Genomic DNA, 13,370 nt, shown 5'->3' on the forward strand with positions numbered 1-13,370 from the left:
TCATTAAACATTTCCAACAAGATTTTGTAACCACATGAAAAATGTTCATGCCACAATGGCCTCTGAAAAGCAGAGTTAAAAATAAAAGTTGTTATTGTGAGCACACTACATAAAAAGAGAAAAGAGGTTGGAAGAGAAAAGAGATAGTATTTGAGCTATAGATGCTTCTCTCTACCTCCCCAACCCCTTCCCACGCCCCCAGAAAATCTATTACTTTCATCCTGGGAAACACTTTTTCTAAAAAGAAGGTGTTTCTGAAGCACTGCCCATTTTTTGGTTTTTGCGTTGGGCCGATCAAAGACTTTGGAGACCTGGAGTTTAGCTGGGAGCCGTGCGTCAGATGCCAGAGGGAGCATCAGTCTTGTTCACTGCCGTCCCCTCCGTGCCTGGAACAGTGAGCACCTGCACATCTGGACGCTCCGTCAGTGCCTGCTTGTCAACTGACCAGGAGCAGCTGGCCGAGGGTTCAGGGCCGCAGGCACAGCACTCACTGGCTTTGAACAACAGGGCTGCTGAGGAGAAGGAGGCCTTGCATGGAGCTGGCCTGCAGATAGAAGGCATCCATGTAGGCTGGAGTAACCTAAACGGCAGGAAATGAACCTGGACGAGGAATGAGTGTGCGTGCAAACCTGCCACAAGAGGTAACGAGGATGACAGCCGCGTCTTCCTACATTAGGCAAGTCAATGTGTTAGCCTGTTTGGCTGCTAGAACACCAGGCCGTGGACTGAGGGCTTAGGAACAGCAGAAAGTTACTCCTCACAGTTGTGAAGGGCTGGGACGTCCGAGATCAAGGCCCTGGTAGGTTCGGTGTCCGGTGAGGGCCCTCTTCCTAATTCACAATGGCCATCTTCTCACTGTGTCCTCCCTCACATGGCAGGAGCAAGGGAGCTCCCTGGAACCCTTTCTAAGAGGGCACTAATCCCATTCATGTGAGTTCCACCCTCATGGCCTAATCACCTCCCACAGGCTTCACATCACATGGGGGATTCGGTCTCAACATATACATTTTGGAGGAGCATAAACATTTAGTCCATACCAGTGAGGGAAAATGAGTTTGGAGGGGACAGAGGGATTCCTTCTCAGCTACTGAAAATTCATCCAAGTGCTGGAGGCAGTGTGTGTGGAAAGGTATCCATGTCCCTCCACGTCCTTCAGCTCTATCTCTGAAAACCAATGAATAAGGGCCCAAGGAGTGAGTGGAGGGTAAATCAAAGGACCAGGATTAATGAAAGACCAACATCCTGGGAGGTGTTTTATAGAACACAAGAGGGTAATGAACCTGTCTGTCTGTTCCCCAGCACCTACCAGAATGCCCAGGACTGGGAAGTCACTCTGCAAATATTTATTAAATCTGCGAATGGGTAAAAGCCCAGGAAACCAGGGCAGCAATGGGAGGGGGTATACATACTCCCCTGGCCTCCTCCCGAGCCTCCAGGGCACAAACAACAGCACAACTTGGAGAAGCCAGAGATAGAAGGGGAGGAAAGGCCAGGAGACGGAGAACGCAGTGGCAGAGGGCTGGGCCCCACGTCCCCCTCCACCTCCTCCTCCTGGGGGAGGTAAACACTTGCCTCAAGGGTATTACAGAAGCAAGAGGGCAGAGCTCTATTGTGGATATGTCCAACCCCTAACTCTTCCATCTACTAAGAAATCAAAGACATTAAAGCAAACAAGCCCCCAACCCACCCCAATGTCCATGTAGATAGATATCTGAGCACACACGGCTACACATGGCCAAAAAAAAAAAAAAAATCATCTTTTTCCCCAACCTCGGTAGACTTTAGCTCAAAGCTTGATAGCATCCTCAGAAAACTCCTAGCAGAGTGGGAAAGGGCTGTGGGCTGGCAGGAACCTAGAGGTCACTTCCAGAGTGCCAAAATCTGTGACACCATGCTGTGATGCGCTAGGCCACAAGGCCTAACTGCCTCTGTTGTTATTGGCGTGTGTGTGTGTGTATCTGTGTGTGTGTGCACAGGTGTGCACGCGTGCATTTCTTTGCCCCCAGTGAATACACTATCAGCAGAGCTGAATGACTATTCATGTCGCCCAGAGGTCATTTTTCCTCCCAAGAAACTTGGAGCAGGTCAGAGAAGGGAAGGGAAAGAGGAGCGTCTCTGGCGCTAGGGAGAAATCAGAGAGGATCGGTGGTTTCACTCAGTGTGGCCTGCGGAGGGGTCTCCTCTCCCAGGGCAACCTGATAGTGAAGCAGAACCTCTGTCTATCGGTGTACTAAATTGATGGCAATGTAAAGAATCCTCCCGGACACAAAAGTACACTTGTTTTCAGATTAATGTATCCTGAATGTAAGCTTTTCAGCCCCTGCTCGGAAGGAGTTAACGCGCGCCTGCATCGGGCAGAGGCAGGGCCTTGGCAGTATTACTTTTTTAAAGTATTTGCTTGCCGAGGTGACCTGACCACTTGCTCATTAAGACACTGAAGGACTGTTCTTGCTTAACGTCTCATGATACAAATTCACAAGGATCCTTGGGAGTCTGTTCAAATTGGTGGCGACAGAGAGACAGGCGGGAATGCACGCTGGCCGGGCAGGACATGCTCCCCCTGGCAAAATCTAAAGGCATCATTACAGGGCCCCCATTTCCTCCTTCCACTTGCTACAGAGCATCTCAGTTACCTGCTGTTAAGCATCTTGGCCTTATCTTTGTGTAACCAATGCCTGTCGCTCTTTTCATAAACGACTAACAGGAATTCAGGGTATTGTGTTGAATTTTAATGGCTTATTTTGTTTCTCGTGTGTTGGTTTCCTCAAAGTCCCCAGCATAGATTCCCCTCTCCTGCTCTTGTAAAAATGAGACCAGGAATCCTCACCTCTGAGGATGTTGAGAATCAGCACCTTTCTAACAGATAGGAGGCTCAGTGGTATGAGATTCAGAGGGAAAAACTTGTACAGAAACTAATATTTTAGATGTTTTGGAATTAAGATACAGACTTTGCTTAAAGTCATAAAGCGAACATGACCAGAGAGTGTCTGGTCTATGTTCACACCACTGCACCCCATCTACTCAGATAGGGCGCAGTGGTGTGAGCCTCTCTTGCCAAATGGTGAGCACCACTTGATTGACTTCCCACAAATAACAAAATAAGTACATACTTTTTATTAAAGCCATACAAGCACGTGAACATTGGTGGAGTACAGATACAACTTACGGAAGTGTGTGAGCTGAAGAGTATCACTCCTTCCTCTTTCCTCCTTCCTTCCTTCCTTCCTTGCTTCTTTATTTCTTAGAAACTAACTTCAGAATTTTGTCTTTGGATTTCTGTACTTTCCTAGATTTGGGGTCATGAAAATGTTCCTCATCCAATGATGTTCCTCACCCAAGTCGAACATGAGGTGAGTCATGCTGAGGTTCCCATGGACAAGTTTCGCTTTTGCCAAGATCACCAGAATGGATTGTGCTGTTTATAACATACGTGGAGCACACTCTTCACGCTCCAACAGAATGTAGTCTCATCTCAAGTATAAATTCCTTCAATTTTTAGAGAAGCCATATTGTTCTGATTTTGAAAGCAAGAAGGAGAAGTAGAATTAGCTCTTCCAAATGAAACTGTTGGAAGTCTTTCTATAGTTGGAGTACACTATACAATTAAGGGTCTTAGGTGATAAGTCTTTTTTTTTTGCATTTATTGCACATCATTTTTTTTCTTTTTCCTTTCTTTCTTTCTTTCTTTCTTTCTTTCTTTCTTTCTTTCTTCCTTTCTTCCTTTTTTCTTTTTTTTTTTTTGCTATGCAAGCTATAATGTCATTTTAACACATGCATACATTTTTTTTGTTGCTCCAAACCTTGTTTAGATAATTGATATTTTGGACAAACATAAATCTTTTTTGGGAAACATCTCTTTCATTCATATAACAAATAATTATAAGGGGCATTTAATTTTCAGGCCCCATTAATAATTCTTTCTCTTTCCATGAAGTTGCAGTGAGTCGGTAACCATCACACGAAAGTATCAAAGAAAGGACAGGTTGGTTACCTGGACTGTGGTAGAACCAGCGCTCTTCCCCGGCCTCAGTCCAAGAACCACTTCACATGCCATACTAGCTAGTATTCCCTAATTAGCTTTGGACCAAGTTTGGTTAGAAATAATATCAAATGCATGATCCACAAAAGAAAAAAAATAGATAAATTGGACTTGATCAAAATTAAGAACTTTACCTCCACAGAATACCTTCTCAGGAAGAAAATGATAAGCCTCAGACTAGAATAAAGTATTTGCACATCATGACTCTGACAAAGGACCTGTATCCAGAATATATAAAGAACACTATGAATTCCACAGTAAGAAAACATACAACCCAGTTAGAAAATGGGCAAGACTTGAACAGACCCTCACCACAGAAGATGTGGATTGCAAACGAGCAAATGCAAAGATGTTCAACATCATTAGCCATTACGGTTACGCAAATGGAAGGTACCCTGCACACCTCTTAGAATCGCTAAAATAAAGAATACGAACAATAGCAAGTGCTGGTGAGCATGCGGAGCAACTAGATCTGTCACCCATTGCTGGTGGGAATGTAAATACTACAGCCAAGCAGTTTCCGACAGACACACACACTATACATGCACATATACAACCTAGCAGTGCACTCCTGGGTATTTATTCAAGAGAAATGAAAGTGTATGTCCAGACTTAAACCTGTACACGAATGTTAATAAGCTTTATTTATAATAGCCCCAAACTGGAAACAACCTAAACATCCTTCAACAGATGAATGGAGCAGCAATTGTAGAACATCCATACCAAAAAATATTGTTCAGTAAGAGAAGGGGTCAGATTATTGACACATGCAAACAACTTGGATGGATCTCTTGAAGGGCTCAATGCAAAAAGCTATTGTCAAAGGATTGCAGACTATATGATCTCATTTATAAAACACTCTCAGTGCTGTAAAACTGTAGTGATGGAGAACAGGGCAGTGGTTGCCAGGGGTTAGAGCTGGGAAAGGGTACAGCTATTAAAAGATAACATGAGGGTTTTGTTTTTTTTTTTAGGTGAGAGAATAATTGTCAACTGACTGTGTCAGTAATTACTGAATCTACAATTTCATAAAACTACACACACACACACACAATGTTCATGTAAAGACTCTTGAAATCATAGTAAGATTTTCACCTGGATTCAGGATTTGTACCGACGTCAATTCCTGCTTTCGACAATTTACTGTGGTTACATCCAGTACTATCATGGAGGCTACCATTAGGGACACTGGGTGAAGAATATGCAGGAATTCTCAGCACTAATTTTCCATATGTGTATGAGTCTTCACTATTTCAGAATAAAAAGCTATATTAGCAGTAGCACACAAATACCTCTAAAATTACGATTTCGTGAAGTGCTGCAAAGGAGACATAATGTGATGTTATGAAAGCCGCAATGGGGGGATTGAGGGATTGTAAAGGTCAGGAAAGGCTTGAAAATGAGCCGAGATCTAAAGGAAGGGTAGAGGTTAATGAGGTGAAGAGGGCTGGGAGATTGAATCTGACTCCCTTGACTTAGGAAAAGTTCAATAAGGTAGGAAAATAGTTCTTTCTGTGAACCCCCAAAGCTGTAAAGCATAGGAAAATAGGCAAAAGCAGGGACTGCCAAGTGGGCTGGGAAAGAAATGCAGGGGGAGGGGGGACATACCCCAACAAGTCAGGTCAGGAGCTCTTGGAGCCAGAGCCAAAATCACTGCAGGGCTATGAGTTACGTGCTAACTCCCGTGACCCCAACTACTGAGGAAGGGATTTCCCATCCACAAGTGTTTGTGGCAGGTAAAGGGGGAACCGCGTGAGTGTATGCGCCTGACAGCTCCTTTTGACTTTGTGGAGTATTTGGGAAGCAACAGAAATAAAAGTCAAGACTCCTTCCCTTCTTCATATGTCTCCCCTCTCCCAGACCACCACCCCTCAGACTAAGCCATCCACCCAGGGGGTCTCAAGAGCTGAACCAGATCCAAGCCCTAACTTCCCCATCCAGGAAATCACTTTACCCCTTTGGACTCCAGCCTTCTCATCCATAAAGTGAACTTAGACCAAATGACCTCTCTGCCGACTCAGCTCTTGGCATTTGGTGATTCTGGTCTCTGACTTTTTGACCCTTATATTCCAATTTTGCTTTTATTTTTGCCTAACAGCTCACCGAAATGAGTGCCTAGCTAAAAACTCAGGAAGCTGTCATGTCTATATTACAGAAGGATGTTTCCTTTTAAAGTCACTCTTTTGCTTGAGAGAGTTCAGTGGCGATCCAGAGCTCAGATACCAGACCCAGACTACGTCTCTGGATCCCTGGAAATTATCTCGTTAGGTCAAATACAAAGAACCGTTTCACTCAGTAAGTTCCAATGAAAATGAGAAACTGGATATACTATTATATAGCCTTCCAACTAAGGGAGAATTTAAATTTTCTCTTAATAGTTATTGACTGAGCTAATATTTATACATTTAATAAAAGTTTCAACATTTTAGTTAAAATGCTATTTTTACAGTAGTTCTCTGATCAGAGAGATTTAAATTATGTTCATTAGTGATGTCATGTTCAATGACTGAAGCCATAACATTGGAGTGAACTCAATTGACGGGCAGAAATATATTTGCTTAACAAAAAAGGAAAGAGTAAGACAAAGGCAGACATGAATGGAAAGGGATTTTTTTCTTTTGAAAGGCTGACATTTTTCTATTGATCTTCCTTCAAAGCAAATTATTACTTACCTTCCTACCCAGCCTAATAAAATAATCACAAATATTTTGAATGGCTGCATTGAGAAGTGGATTTAGAACATTCGGATCGCACAATGGCCAGATCTAGGGGTGCAGAATGGTTATGTATGGTCTCATTTTTAACCCTCGACCAACCAAAACATAGGTGTTTATCTTTAAGCGTGGGGAGCAGAAGCATCTAATTGATCCCACTTGGAAGACAGACGGTGAATAATGGGCCATTATATTTTGACGAGACACACAATTGCCTTGAACTTGTCAGGAGTTCAGGTGTGGGGATCCAGCTACCTGGGGCCGTGGCTGGAATGTGATGGTTTGCGAGCTCCTGATCACGCATCTGCCTGCCGCAGCCCTTGTAGGGCCCGGCTCCATTTCACGGGAATAACTCACCTATTCATGAACAATGAGGTTCAAATTGTACTTTTCTTTAACACAACATTAACTCTCAAAGAGCTGGAAATTCAGCACTCGGTTCTGTGAGCTTAGATTGCAAATCAGTCACTGAGAACATTATATGAGCAGTAATCCCATTAAATATATCATCTTGCAAATATCTAAATCCAGTTAATTAACTTGTATTGCAAAAGAGCTTGGAGATATAGTTTTCAGAGAGCAACCATACATTTTAGGGCCCTAATTATATTTAAAGCAAATTCCGGGCTGTACTTTTTATACAAAATAGGTGGAAAACTGCCTTGAAAAGGAAAACCAGATTGATGGAGGGCTACATTTAAGAGATTTGAGCAGAAAAGATATTCAAACATCTCAAAAATTAACTGCTTTCTTACATAAACTTTTGACTTGCATTGTAGGAAGCTTTTTTAATAAAAGGATTAAACAAAGTCTGCCATTTTAATTAAAATTCATAGCAATACAATGTCATCTTTACAATGGTTGTAGAAATTAACTAGCTCATAGATTTGGCTAGCCTTCAGAGCCCATAATAATTCGACTTTAGCATGATACCAAAACCCACAAAATGTATATACTTTAAAATAATCATGGCAGGGACTTAAAAACAAATAAATAAGTGAAGAAGAAGAAGAGGAGGGGGAGGAGAGAAAGGAGAATTATATCGCCTGATGAAAATCCCATTATTGGGACACCTGGGTGACTCAGTGGTTGAGCATCTGCCTTCAGCTCAGGGTGTGATCCCGGGGCCCTGGGATCGAGTCCCGCATTGGGATAAATAAATAAAATCTTTTTAAAAATCCTATTATTGAGTTAGAAATATATGACAACACTTATTTTTAGATTTTTTTTTCAGTGGTCAATAATTATCTGGCATATGTATGCAGTTACAACACTGTCTGAGATATATACACATACAGTATTTTTTTGCATAAAATTTGCATAGTGTGTATACGCGTCCTCTGATGACACTCGCCTCCCTTGATACATTGCACTAACCCCATACCACTCACCACAGTGAATCTTTAGTGATATTTGTCATTAAAATAAATTACCCCAATATATGCTTTTCATTACGCTTCATGAAACATCCACACCCTCTAAGTGTGAAATTTGAGAACGACTTATTTTGAAATAGTTTAAATTGCGGTCTCCCTAGGCCATTGTTCAATACAGACATGTATGTTTGCGATTCTCAAAAGAATAGCAATGAAGTGTAAGAATACTTTCAATATAAATAGTGCCTTTCTTCCAAATAGTTCAAATTCTCATCCGATGTGTAAATCCATTTTTATGTATACATAATATATAGAACAAAATGTCTTTTGAAATCTCAGCCCCAGTTGAAGGCTGGGGGCAGGCAGAGGATTTAAGAGATGTCAACAGGGTCGGATTTATTCATCCAAAAATCCATGACCCCATTTGGGCCATCGCAATTTATCATCCTGAAGAATAAAGTCCAAAAATATTCAGACAGTCTTCCAAATACTATCATTCTCACTATCCAAAAGGTCCCAGTTATTAGGAAAATGTATCTTATCAGGTACTTATACCAAAACAGTCAGGAGGAGCTTGTTGTATTCAAAGCAGACTTAAAAAACAAAGCATTTCATTTCCTGATCAGCCTTCTTTAGGCATTTTGCAACGGGAATGTATAGAAAGGGCTTACTTAGCATTTAACCTAAGAAATAAGGAGTCAGTTGGTGAGTTCCTTCATCATAACACAGGCAGGAACTTGTGCTAGACTCAGCATTTCAGGGAAGAGACTCACTTTAGGAAAACTTTTTTACACGACCCACCTCGTAACTACACATTTGGCAATGTACCTGAATTATCTTTTATTTCCCTGAACAGTTTGTGAGATAGGTACAATTACCAACCTCCACTTTACAGGTGGGGAACCTAGGCTTGGAGATTTGTCATCTTTGCAAGGTCAAAGGTCTAGCGAGTGGAGAGCCTGAGATTCCAATCCAGGCCCATCCAGCTCCAAAGCCCATACCTGCCTCCCTCTGGGTTACACCCCTCCATGGACAGATACATCACCCCCTCCCCTTAAATGCTGGAGCCTCCAATTTTGCTTTTGTAAACAAATGCTAGAATTAGGAATCCATCCTAAAGTAACTTTGTTTGGTCCTGTAGTACCCACTGGTGGGTGGAAGGCGGGTGGTTAGATTGCTGTTACTTCCCACGATAAACGTGTCTATGGGCTGAGCTGGAGTGGAACTTTGAACACAGAAGCACAGGAATGCCGCCTGTGATACGAGGTGGGGGGTAGTTGGGGGTACCAAGAGTCTCTCACTGATGTGTTTCCCCACCATGATGTATGTGGTGCCTGGTTTGTTTGTTTTTAAGATTTTATTTATTTATTCATGAGAGACAGAGAGAGGCAGAGACATAGGCAGAGGGAGAAGCAGGCTCCCTGCAGGAAGCCCAATGTAGGGCTTCATCCCAGGACCCCGGGATCACGACCTGAGCCAAAGGCAGATGCTCAACCGCTGAGTCACCAAGGCACCCTGTAGTGCACGTTTTGACACCGTTCATGGGCAACGTGGGAAGAAAGGGCCAAGACAAATGGAAAACTCTTTGGGGTCAACGTTGAGGACTCCCTGTGTTGCATCTGGTGAAGGGGTTAAACACCTCCCGGGCCCCCCTGCTTTCACTGTCTCCTGGATCATGTTGTCTAAAGGCAAGGCTCCCCAAACCACAGCCAACTGACTACGTATCCTAATGACAGTATAATTAGAAGTATCATTGTGGTAATGATTCTTTTCATCTGGGGCACAGGCTGCACAGAAAAGGCCCCTCATTCAGCTCATCCCACCTGCCTCCATCCTTTCGCCTCTCCCGGCTCCCCGCCCTCCCCAGCACCTCCCGGGTCAGTAGCACAGGGTTAATGCCAGGTGTTTGACAAGTCCTCAGACTCAGAGCTCATCAAACTAATTAAAGAGAAACACATCCAAATTCTAGTGAATTATTTTACTTTAAAAAATGCCTCCCATTCATCTGGCTTGGTGGGTTTGATTAATGAAGATGACAAAGGAGCTCTTGTTCCTGCAATCCACAACCACTTGGTTCGGGTTCAGTGGGTCCAGGGAGAGGCATCCAGGCCTAAATCTGGTCTTTCTTTCCTACTTAAAAATCCAAAGGGGAGCGAAGTTTCTGATTTTATCAGGCCCGCCAAAGCAGGAAAGACAAAAACATCTTGATCCACTAACTTGACGTAGCCAGGATTTATTTGTTTAACTTAAATACCCCTTAGAAGCCTTTTTCGTTGTTTATTTGTCACACATAGAATAATCCAAGACATTAGGAAAACATTAGATTCATCAGTACATTTTAATACTCCTGAAACTAATAAACCCTAGAAGGATGCTCTTCAGAGAAAGCATCCCAGTGCCTACCTCAGACCCCCATCCCAAGATTCTCCTGTGGTGTCCCCTCCCCCTGAGTAAAGCCCCTCTGGTGGGAGATTTCATGAACAAAGACATGTTAGGATCTGAATTTGGGAGAGGAAAATGCAGTTTTTGATTCTTAATGGGAGTGATTTGTTTTAATCAAAGGATTTTTAATTCTTATGGATAATTAAGCATCCAAAGTACATCTTGGATAGAGTTGTTTGCTGCATTAGCAAGATATGTCTGCATAATTAACTAAGTAAAGCATTTGAAGATAAATTTGAGCATTTAGATTAAATTTAGATTAAAATGCATATGCTCCTGCCAGGTTAAAAATAAAATCCAACAGACAACTCTACTAATAAATTCAATATATTAAACAAAGCATAGATATTTAAGATGTAGCTTTTAATAACGTTAACCAAATTCATCATGAGATTATGGCTTTAAAACTCATAAGCCATAAATACCCTCTCCAAGTCTCCAAATCCTAAAATGCCAAATTATCCAATCCAGTATCTACCCATTTGGTATTGAGACATTAAATGACATTTTAGGATTATCTTTAAAATAATTATTTAGGCATTTGAACATCATTTTTAATTCCATCATTTATTTGAACCTAAAATTTAACTGAGAGACATTTTCCTTCAGCCAGTTCCTCTTAAAATTTTGAATATATTTCTAGCAACGTAAATGTATTGCTGATTACAACTGCTTAATGAAAAACATCTTTTCCCTTCTATTTTCAGGCTGAATGTAAATCCGGTCTCGTCAATACCATCTCGCCAGCTTTGAGTAACACTGAAAATTCCTTTTACCTGAGAAATAACTTCACACCTGTGACATTCAATAGTTTCCAAATTTAAAGTTTTCTTATGTCATCAGGTGATTCTCTTGTGTATCTGAAAAGGAAGGAAACTCAACAAATAGATTAAAGGGAGACATTTGGGACAATGTTTCCGAAGAGTTTTCAAGAGACTCGAAAATGCATCGTGTTCTAAATTTCTTTGCAGCATCTTGCATATTCGGTATCCCTCTAACTCAACTGAGAAATGCTAGTTTATGGCAAGTTTAGAGGTTCTATGGTTTCCATTTAGAACTCTACCTGAAAAAGCAGGGAAGTTGGTGCCAAACAAGGTTGTAAAAAGAAGGATGCACGGGAAAATCATAGTTCAAGGAATTCATCAACAAACACAACAGGGTTCACACTACAAAGTTTACAAAAGAGTTTGGAAGCAGATTATCTTTCAGTTGATTTAAATAAGCCACCTTGTTCTAATTCACTAACCCCTCCTTTCTCGGATGGACTCAGAGTATCCTCCAAACCAGGCAAGGATTTGAAGCTGGCAAGCAAATAATCCAAGTGAAGAAAGGTCTTGTTTCTTTTTAATCCTACCATTACCGTATAAAGACCCTGAAAAAGTGAAATGTGGCAAGTGAGATTTTTTTTCAATTTAATGTGTGCACTGAAAGTAGGATTGTTGACAGTAAGTCAGCTAGAGGGTTTAGCAAAAACTGTTCTGAAATTCTCCTTTGATTCTTGCTCCGCAGTATAGAATCCAATCAATGCAAATGTCAAGTCCTGTGTTGCGTCTCTCTGCTTCCTTTTAACGTTAAGAATTGGATTTTGGAAGTCATGGGTTTTCACATGTTAATGTTGAAATGGAATTCATTTGTGAGCATGTTGTTAGACACAATAAGAAAACTATTATCTAAAGGCAGTTGTAAACCTTTAAAATTTTTTCCCTTTTATCATGACTTTGTTTCACTCCTTGCTAGAATCCTAGCAAGCACAAGCCCAACTGAACCCAGGCTCATAAAGAAATTACTAATATCAGAAAAAAACAAAACAAAACCTTATCGTTCATGCTTATTTCCATACCCAAATGGTTCATTATTATTTTTTTTTTCCAGAGTCTTCGTTTACCACCTAGGGAACAAAATCCCAACTATAGATTTAAAATGACAGATTTTGTGGGTTTTACTTTTCAGAGATGATGTCATTTGTGGGGAATTGTTGGGTAAACCATACACTCTTTTCAGAAACCTGCAATTACCTCTCTGAATAAAGAGATCAATGTCATGTTTCTAGAAATAATGGCTAATGATATGTCTCCCGAAAGGAAGTGGCGTTATTAATTACCTCACTGTGAACACACAGTTTATAGACAGCTCTGAGGGCCACTCGCCCAATTAAGTATAATGACTAAAGCTTCGGTTAGTCCATCTGTAGGGCCTTCTAGATTAACAAGCCTGCAGCTTTACAAGACTTGCAAGGCTGATACTCTCCACAAGGAGAGCTCAGATGCAGTACCTGGGCTGCTAAGAGATTTGGTATTATTGCAACAGCAGGAAGGGGAAACCCAAACTCCTGTTTGCAGCCACCCTGCTTTGTTCCCGTGTGAGCTGAGATACAACCCCTCCCCTCAGTGCCCACGGCGACGTGCATAATTCATATTACGCATCTAAGTATATATTGAAGTATGCATAAATATATCTGAACTGTTAATATTATATTCATGAACTCAGGTATAAATTATGTGAGTGTGAATGTACACAATTTAAAATGTTCTATATATATACTTACATGTAGACTGTAAAACTGTATGTAATATACAGTAATATATACATAATTATATCATAAATTTATGTATATAATATAAAGGTAATTAGATAACTGCATAGTTATATACTGACATATAATAGAGTACATAAAAATGTATTAATACCCATTCAGATATACGGTGAGAAGGACACTTCATAACCCAAGGCAGCCAAGGTTGGAAGCTGGAATTTATCTCAGTCAATAATAAAGACCTTGAATATTTTAAATAATGTATG

This window comes from Canis lupus, chromosome 28, assembly GCF_011100685.1.
Source record: "Canis lupus familiaris isolate Mischka breed German Shepherd chromosome 28, alternate assembly UU_Cfam_GSD_1.0, whole genome shotgun sequence".
In the NCBI taxonomy this organism is placed as follows: Eukaryota; Metazoa; Chordata; class Mammalia; order Carnivora; family Canidae; genus Canis; species Canis lupus.